Source organism: Eurytemora carolleeae, unplaced genomic scaffold, assembly GCF_000591075.1.
Source record: "Eurytemora carolleeae unplaced genomic scaffold, Eaff_2.0 scaffold666, whole genome shotgun sequence".
NCBI lineage: Eukaryota > Metazoa > Arthropoda > Copepoda > Calanoida > Temoridae > Eurytemora > Eurytemora carolleeae.
Genome location: NW_019396603.1, coordinates 56744 through 66323, shown reverse-complemented (window position 1 = coordinate 66323; position 9580 = coordinate 56744).

The following is a 9580-nucleotide window of genomic DNA, read 5'->3' as shown; positions in this document are numbered from 1 at the left end:
GAATTCCTATGAAAGTGTAGTGAAGCATCCAGAATTCCTTTGAAAGTGTAGTGAAGCACCCAGAATTCCTATGAAAGTGTAGTGAAGCATCCAGAATCCCTTTGAAAGTCAATATACAAGGAAACGTTTATCTTTATTTTATTAGCAACTGTTTTGATATTATGAGATCCAATATTTGTTTGTCGGGATATTAAACATCAGGAAGGAATTGGAAATAATATAAAAAGAATACATGCCGAGAATCTGAAACAAAAACAAAGAAAAAAACAACAAAACACGAACCAAAATGTAAATATAACTGCGAGTCAATTATTTAAGACGTTAACACTAACAGTCCAAATCATTTCATAAGACCCATCTAAATCATTCTGCATTCATTTGATCAATCAGTTTTTATTCAATGCTAATCAGACTTAAACTTATTCTAAAAAAATCTTGTTAAAGTTATTCTATTAAACTGCCGGTTAATTGTTAGCTATAGGCAATAATTTCTGTTTCTATTAGGTCCAGATCAAAAATATTCCAGAATCTTAATTTTCATATTCTCTGAAGTGTTTACTAAAATACGCTTCATTAGATTATGACCTTTCTCACACATATTTTATTAGTGCAGGAAATGTAATGTATATAATAGTAACCCCCATATCTTTGAAACATGAACCTACCTGTATATATATTATGTTATATTCACCTGACTGTATTAGCGGTCAGTTAAATCTTTATCTATAGCTTATACAATTATACATAAATTTAGTTAGTTGAATATGAACTCTGTTTTATTACGGTCAGACGTATCAGCTCTCAGTAGAGAGTATAGAGTTTGAGAGAGTTGTATCTGGATTGATACATACTTTAGAATACAGAGAGAGTTGTATCTGGATTGATACATACTTAAAAATACAGATAGAGTTGTATCTGGATTGATACATACTTAAGAATACAGATAGAGTTGTATCTGGATTGATACATACTTAAAGAACTATTGGTCTAAGGCATTTGTTATAGGTAAAGTAAGACACAAATATTTAGTTGCAAGATAGTTAAAACCAAGAAAGTAATGAAAATGGCTGAATAGTAAATAAAGTCTATACATGCAGTCGTCTCTGAAGTTCCATCCTTTGTTGGTAACCCTTTACCATAAAAAACTTTAATTGTTTCCAGCTCAGCATGTTTTATCTATATTGGGACTGAGGGGAGATTTACGCTGACTAACTCTTTCCCTATTTATGTGAAGTGTATCTGATTCAATTTGGTTTATTGATGTTTGTCAGACGGAGAAAATAGGTTCAGGGGCTCATATTCAATATACATATTTATTTATACAATGTACATTGAACAATGCACAATTTCCATCGAATAAAAAATATCAAAAAAACAAACAAATAATTCGATTTACACATGAAGCTGTATATAATTTTTATATTATTTTAGAAATACCAGTGTATATTATAAATTCTTAAGTACAAGTTTATTTTAAATTCTTAAAATTTTTTTCTGTATATTTTAATTCTCCTTATTTTTAAAGCCTGCCACCCTTTCTTTTTTCCTGTTTTTAGTTGTCTGTTTGTGTTATGAGTACTATGTAAACTGGATTATAATAACAAGATAGAATGTTATGTACATAGATTAATAACATTACAGATAGAACACTAGATGTTGTCTTTTAAAGATTTCGGGGTTTTTCGTTCACAATTACCCTGAGGCAGAGGCCCTAAGGAGTTATGCGCATGCCGCGTTGAATTACAAGAAAGAGAGAGAGCATATGCAAGTTGCAAAGTTTTAGGGATTAGAAAATCAGAGTTCGTGGCAAAGACTTATAAGTCCTTTTAATGGTTTTTCTGTTTCAAATACTTCACACAGAAATGGAGTGGGAAAAAAACGCCCAATATCAAAAAAGCCCAATGTAACAAAACGCCCAATGTTATGCAACAAAAGGCTTAAAATAAAAAAAACGCCCTAATTTAAAAAAACGCTGAATTTTTTTTTTTTAAATTGGGGAGTTAAAATGTGTTTAAAATTTCAGGGTTAGGTTAGGTTAAGATATTTTCTGGGCTCAGTGCTGCAGAAAGGATTTCAAATGTGTGTATAATTTCAGGGTTAGGGTTGGTGAAGACAGTTTCATTGTTGTAATATTTTTCCTAAAAGTTTGCCATGCCAACTGTCCATTTCTCCAGTTTTCAGCTGTAGACAAGAAAAAATATTTTTAAAATTCACAAATCAAAATGAAGTTATTTTCATAACTCTTAGATATAACTTGAGAACTGAAGGCGTTATAATGGTGCAAAGTATTCTCGTTGAAATATAAGTTCAAATGAAATGTATTTGAACTCCTAGTTGCAGGGCTCTGTCACAAAGCCTGTCTTAGCCACAGCACTCAGCCTGGAAACTGTCTTAACCTAACCTAACCCTGAATTTTTATGTTTTAATAATTTATTTTTTATAATTTTCATAAAATAAAATAGTACGAACTACTCCTAGCACTTCAAATTCAAATCCCTGATATAATACACACATTTCAACAATTTTCTGGCAATTGTACAACTGAATAAAAAATAGCTCAGCTCGATAAAATTAAAAATTATGTCGAAAGTCGTCTTCATTGTATTGATATAATCGACTGCCACTTAAGATGAATAAAAGGCCTATTAAAATCCGATTTTTTTTGTTGAAATCTCATCTAGAAAAAAAGTTAAAAATAAAAATGCTAAAACGTACAAAACTTTTGTCTGCCGTGCTTTCGTCCAGAATTTCAACAGAAAAGTTGCAACTTTTCTTGTTTCTTCTTTTCACATTAAAATTTGGACGTTTTGTAATTGGGCGTTTTGTTTTGTGCGTTTTGTAACATTGGGCGTTTTGGTTATTGGGTGTTTTGTAACATGCGCGTAGTTGGGGGGGGGGCAGTACCCCTGTGCCCCCCAGACATGCACCCCCCCTAGAGCCAGAGGCAGGCTCTAATTTATAACAGTAAATTTACATGTATATTCAGATTTTTTAATTCTCCATTATCAATCGAAAATGTCACAATTTGTCCATTTTATGATTATTTCTCAAATTAAAATTAGATTTTAAATTTAATTTTTTTCTTAATACTGGTGTTTAGGAGGGTGCACATCAACCGTTATTGGGGTGCACAAAAAAAAATTTCGCACCCCCCTAGGCTGAACGCGCCTTTTTTGTACTCACTCCCACAGAAACAGGTTTTCATACTTTCCATTACTTACATATATACATTTATATTATACGGTCTGGGGCCTATTAATCATAAGAAAACCATTAGAATATACAATAATATACATATTACACATAAACCTGGTTTATTATTATTCTAAAGGAGAGGAAAGAATCATGCAAAGGTGTGGCAATTTAGAGGTTAAGTTAGCAAATCTCTTTTTGTTAATTCTTTTCACAGTAAATATTAAAGCTTGTCACCAAATATTTGATCTAAGCTTATTTAATTTAATTTCTGTTCTCCGGCAAGCGCTTAAGACAGTAAGATGAAAAGAATTGAAAAGTTGGAGCTAAAAACCTGGTTCCGGTCTAGGAACTGGGAAAGAGAAGGATCATTGTTGAAATTACTCCGGGTCCAGTCTCTGATTTTATCCCACCACTGGTTTCTCCGGATTTAATGGCTATAAAACCTGGGTTCTCTACAAACATCTTAGAAAACATCTTGGATAATCTTATTAATGACCTTTTTATCCTTCTAATACAAATTATTTATATCATTAACAATAATGCAGTAGCTAGCTCTCTACTCCGCATTAAATCTACATAAATGAAACCCAGAAAGCCGAGCCGTATAAAGGAGGTTATGGGGTTTACACCCCCCCCCCCCGAACCAGGAGGGTACTATAAAAATGTATTTCAACATTAGGGGGAGCGGCTTAAAATGAAGAAGAATACTGTCGAGCTTAGTGACCGTATAAAATTCCAATATTCTTAAAATGTAAATATCAGCAAGTTTGGACAAGTTAAAAGTGTTAAAAAGAAGTTTTACTTTTGAGATTTTAATTCACTAATCTGCACACAATTAAAGTTTGAACAGACAATGGTTGCAGGAAAAATATGGAAATGGAAGACGACCTGAGAAAAATTCCATTTGATATCCGTATTCCGTAAAATGGGCAAGTGCGCACTACATCGTTAGTTTTTATCATTTTTATGGATGCTTATCAAACTATTTTTATCAAGCTGAGAACATTTTTGTGGTTCTTCAAGGTTACCCAATCAAAATTTGAGGCAAATCGGTTAAGGGGTTTCTGAGTTATGATCGGACATATAAACAAACAAACAGGGATTACTAATTTATATATATAGATTAAAGTACATTAAACTTTTTGCATCTATAGATGGTGCCTACTAGAGGGTGCAGCTGATTTTACATAGACTGACCCAGAAGCGAGTTGGCAAACTAAATATTTGGATTTTTAAACAATGGAGAACATTTTGTGAACTGAGCAGAACTAAAAGAAGAAGCTAAGAAGAGGGTGGGGAACGGGTGGGGGGGGGGGCTTAAACTTCGCATAAAATTCCAGTTAAAGTTTAAAAGTTTAAATTCTTCTCCAACTCTTAATTAGTAAAAGTACGATGTACATAACTCTGGAGGATACAAGATACAACATCATACATTCAAAACTTCAACCAAACCAACAAAGATGGCTAACTTTCAGAGTTGTCTAGATTTTAATGCCAGTGCAGTCGGAACCCGGGTTTCGTGAATGGGTTTACTAAATTTTGTTGTTTGAAATATTATTTAGTATATTATTTCATTCAACAATTCTCTCTTAAAGGATCAGTCTTTGCCACAATATTATTTCATTCAACAATTCTCTCTTAAAGGATCAGTCTTTGCCACACGAACTCAATAGTCTAATCCCTATATCTCATGCAGTCTAATGTGGTAGGGCTTTTTATATTTAAAGCTCAGATTATTTGATCTTACAGAATTCATAGTTTGAAAGATCTAAGGTTTACAACATTGGGTTGCAAAGATATAGAATATTAGAAAATCAGGGCCTGTGGCTAAAACTCAATTTTATTTCCGGCTCTGCTGGTAGAAAAATAAATAAAACTCATCACCACTAAGTTTGTTTACGTTTCTCCCACTTATAATGTAAACAAAGCTATAGGGTTCAAGTGTATCTTCCTTAAAGTAACACGTGGCCTTCAACTACCAAATTACTGATTGACAACAGCACCCTTTAAACCTTTTCTGATTAAGGATGAATAAGATATCCTTATTTGTCTAGCGGGAAGTTTATTTTTTAATTAATATTTATTCCTCAGAGTAATTGAATAAATTAAGGGGCGGCTTAGGATATTTTTCAGGGATGGGAAAATAATTAAAATATGTAAACAAGATTTAGATTTTTATAAAAATTTTCATTTAGGGTGATCAGTGGCGCCGCAGGGAAAATTATTTTCGAATCTATTCTTAAAAAGACAAATTAAAGAGTTAGAAGGTGCTTGGTTTCTCTACTTGCGCTCTTAATTTTTCCAGGGGGGCGTCCCCCCTTCCCCCCATAACAGGGGCGGATACAGGGGGGCGGGGGACATTCGCCCCCACCCCTCTGAATTTGGAATTTTTTGTTCCTATTTTCAGAATAGCTTCTCAATAGCATGCTTAAGGGAAAGAAACCCTAGTGCAAAACAGGAAAAATATCTGTCTTAATAAGCTATAATATGTGAAAAGTTAAAAAAAAANAGCCCCCCCTCACTTAAATCCGGTATCCGCCCCTGCCCCATAAGCCGCCTCAGAGTAAATTAGCTGAATTTCACTCTTTCATGAAGAAAAACACGACGATATCTTCCTCATTGTTAGGTTTGTTAGGTACCGTGGGAATCGGACTTGTTTTAGCATTTAATTTATTCAACATTAGAAAATATCAATATATTAGAAAAGTTTCAAGACACCGAGCTTTTTTCTCCAAAAATAGAATGAAAAGTGGAGAATTGAATATTCTGTTATCTCATTTGATCAGTATGTTTAGCTTCCTGGTATATTCTATTACAGAAAAGGAAACTATTACTCAAACCAATCATTAGAGGTTGGATAATATTGAGTGATTTATCCAATAGTGTAGACTCAGGGGCATCTTATAACTACAGAAGAATGTTCTCAGACCCCCCCCCCCACTTCTCTAAAACTTTACACTATAAACCAGGGGTGGTAAAAATTTTATCATCAAAAACTGCTGAAATAAATAAATAAATAAAGTTTACAAAGGAAATGCTACACATTTTTTTTCTACAGATTTACCGATTCTGAACCCTATTAAGATAGAATTGCATGCAATTCTTTATATTAGACTTATAAAATTTTGTAAAATGATCCGTTCTTTTAAAATTTTCTTATTAGTCCCGGAAATCGAAATTTAGAGCTATATAACACTATCCAACATGATGTGGGACACCCTGTATAATGTATGTAAACCTCCCTAGACTTGTGTATTCTGTAGGTTAGGAAAGAATAAGACTTATTATGTGTAGTCGATACATGATTTATTCCAGCTGTTATACAAGCTGTCAATATATATTGGTAATAGAGCTGCAGCTGTCTTCTGGATTCCAAGCTGTTATCTTGCTATATGGATCTGCAGGATTAAGCTACTATACTAATGATTTCTAGCTACTATCTACTAAATTATAGCTGCTATCTACTAAATTATAGTTGATATCTACTGGATTCTAGCTTTTATCTACTGGATTCTAGTTGCTATCTACTGGATTCTAGCTTCTATCTACTGGATTCTAGCTTCTATCTACTGGATTCTAGTTGCTATCTACTTGTTTTTGATAAATAGAACTGCCATTTGCTATGTAGACTATAGATAGTTAAATAAAATAGGTTCTTATAGCTACTGTATAATCGTAAACTAATGTTTATTATTCTAGCTTTATACAAATGAACTACAAAGCTGATTATAGTAGACTGCTCTTTATTGGAAGGTTGGTTACAAACAGCTTATCTACATAGATACTAGACTGTAGTTGAACTAGGAGCACCAAACTGCTGATTCTACATTTAGAAAAAGGCTGCAATTTGCAAGTTATTTTTGTGTTTTTTAGATGAAGACAATTTTAGTAAATATTCAACCCCAAGTAAGTAAGTTGCTGATAATTACAGATAAAATGTTGAAAATTAACCTATTGTAGAAAGAACTAAAGAACTAACTTTGAGCTTTAACCAGTTTGGTAGGTTTCATTCTAAGAAATAATTACTATGGTTTCAGAGAAGAACTTGTTTAAAGTAAAAAATAGAAACAATTCCCTAAAATTCACAATATTTAATAACTTCTGAAGCCTCCATACTTAAATGTAGTTTTTACAACAATTATCCAAATTTTTAGATTAATCTTTCATATTTTCAAACAGACATTATTCATTTATTCAATTTTTCATCCCAAAATCATATATTATTATGGTTTATGAAATACTAATTTTCTTGGTTATTAATAAAATAAAATATCTCAGCCACCTGCTAGTAAAACTATTCGACCATTAAAGGTTTCATTTGTATAAAATTATGCATTTTGAAGTTTTATTTCTTACGATTTTAAATTTTACCACAGCATGAGTCTACATATAATTTAATTATAATTACTTGCCTTTTTAGTCATTAATTTAGCAGATTATTAATTTCATGATAGATTCTTGACAATCTCAACAAATTATCAAGATCTGAAAGATGCCTAATGACTTTTGTAAATCCTAAAAATCCCCCACGAAAAATTTTCAAAATATCTCTGAAGATCGCTCAAGATGAAAATTTATTTTCAAAGATTGTCCAATCCCCAAAGTCTGAATGTAAAACTACCATCTGAAATGTTTTTCGTGTTGCGGGATAAAAGTTTTTTCTTTTAATCTTTTGAAATAGCTTTTACAGACCTTTTCTCATTCACGACATAGAGGTTATGAAAAATTAATAAACTCAAACCAAACCTGAACTCCCCCCCCCCCATAAAAAAAGTTCAATTCATGAAAAGAGTGCACACAAGTTGTGGTTGGAGGGGGGGGGGGGCACGGGGAACCACTAGAAATCTCATTGCCCTTGTTGAAACCGAAGAAGACGGAAATTGAGTTTTGTTTCTCTTGGATATATTTACCAATTTTTCTTATTTTAAAATTACACTTCTAGAGGAAGGGGGGAGGGGGTTCAAGACAAGTTTTGTGCTTCCTGCTACTTCCCCCTAGATTAAATCCTAAATACGACCCTGATCTGGTGGTGTTAAAATTTTAAAACCCTGTTAAAACGGTTAAAACCTAGTTTTTTTTTTATTTCGGTTGCAGACTTTTTAAATATGTTATGACTTTGTCAAAATCATAAAGAGATTCCCTTCCTCACTTCTCTTCCCTTCCCTTGCCTTGCCTTTCTATACATAAACATGATGGAAGTACTCTGATTATCTCTAAGCACCCAATCAAGTTGAATAAGTATGATAATTTATTATCGAGATGATTGCTCTCAGCTCCCAGGAGACAGGAACACATGGTTTCATCAGCTACTTAACATCTTTAATAATCTTACAAACATTCATTACAAATAGACGAGATAAAAAATTATTCTGATTTTTTTAAAATTCTTTTTTCTGTTGCAAAAGTTTGGTTTTGAAGGGGTTTTATAGATCTGTGAATTTGTGTCAAATTTCCTGGTTTGATTTTTATATTTTTAAATGTAAAAATATATCATGTATATTTCTGATCTCTCTTTTTACATTTCTAAATATCTAAAACAAATATATATATCATATATATTTCTGATCTATCTATTTCTCAGAATATATATACTATTCTGAGATTTTAGTGCTACAAACCAAGTATAAATAGATTGTAAATATCTCGTAGATTTTCTAAATACACAAAATAGATAAACATCAAACATTGATCAATCAAACATCAAACAGGGGGGGGGGGCCCCTGTTGGATCAGATTTTTGATCAACATATCAACTTTTCTAAGATAAAACCTTGATAATTTGTTGCGCTGAGGCAAATTCAAAGATTTATTAGATTATGGAAAAACAGGAAAACAGAAGGAAGAAGAATTGAATCAGAATGGAGCAGTCAGACTGGAGCAGCCAGGATGGAGAAGTCAGACTGGAGAAGCCAGGATGGAGCAGGGTTGATTATAGGGCTAGGTCACCATTTTACGATTACGATTACAAAAATATAGTACAGGGTTATTCATAATACATTATTGGTTCATTATCGACAATTATTTATTTCCTTGTTGTTAACTTGATTTGATTTTAAGTTTCTTTGATACTAAAATGTAAGGAAGGTTTGAACTGAAAAGTCGGTCAACTTGGGTTCAAGTCTAAAGATAGATACGGAGAAATTGGACGGGTGTATATATCTATTTTTAACTTTTAATTGCTTTTACTAACAAACTGTGTGTTTTACTCATAATTTTAGAATATTAATGTAAATCATGAAAAGTCTAAAACTATAACTCGCTTCTAATTAGGTGAGAAAGGTTACTTTTAGAGCGTATTTTGTAATTTTCTGAAATACAAAATAAAAAACTACAGAAATATCTAGTTACGGCCCTGGATCAAATCATGTTAGATGCTTTTATATCT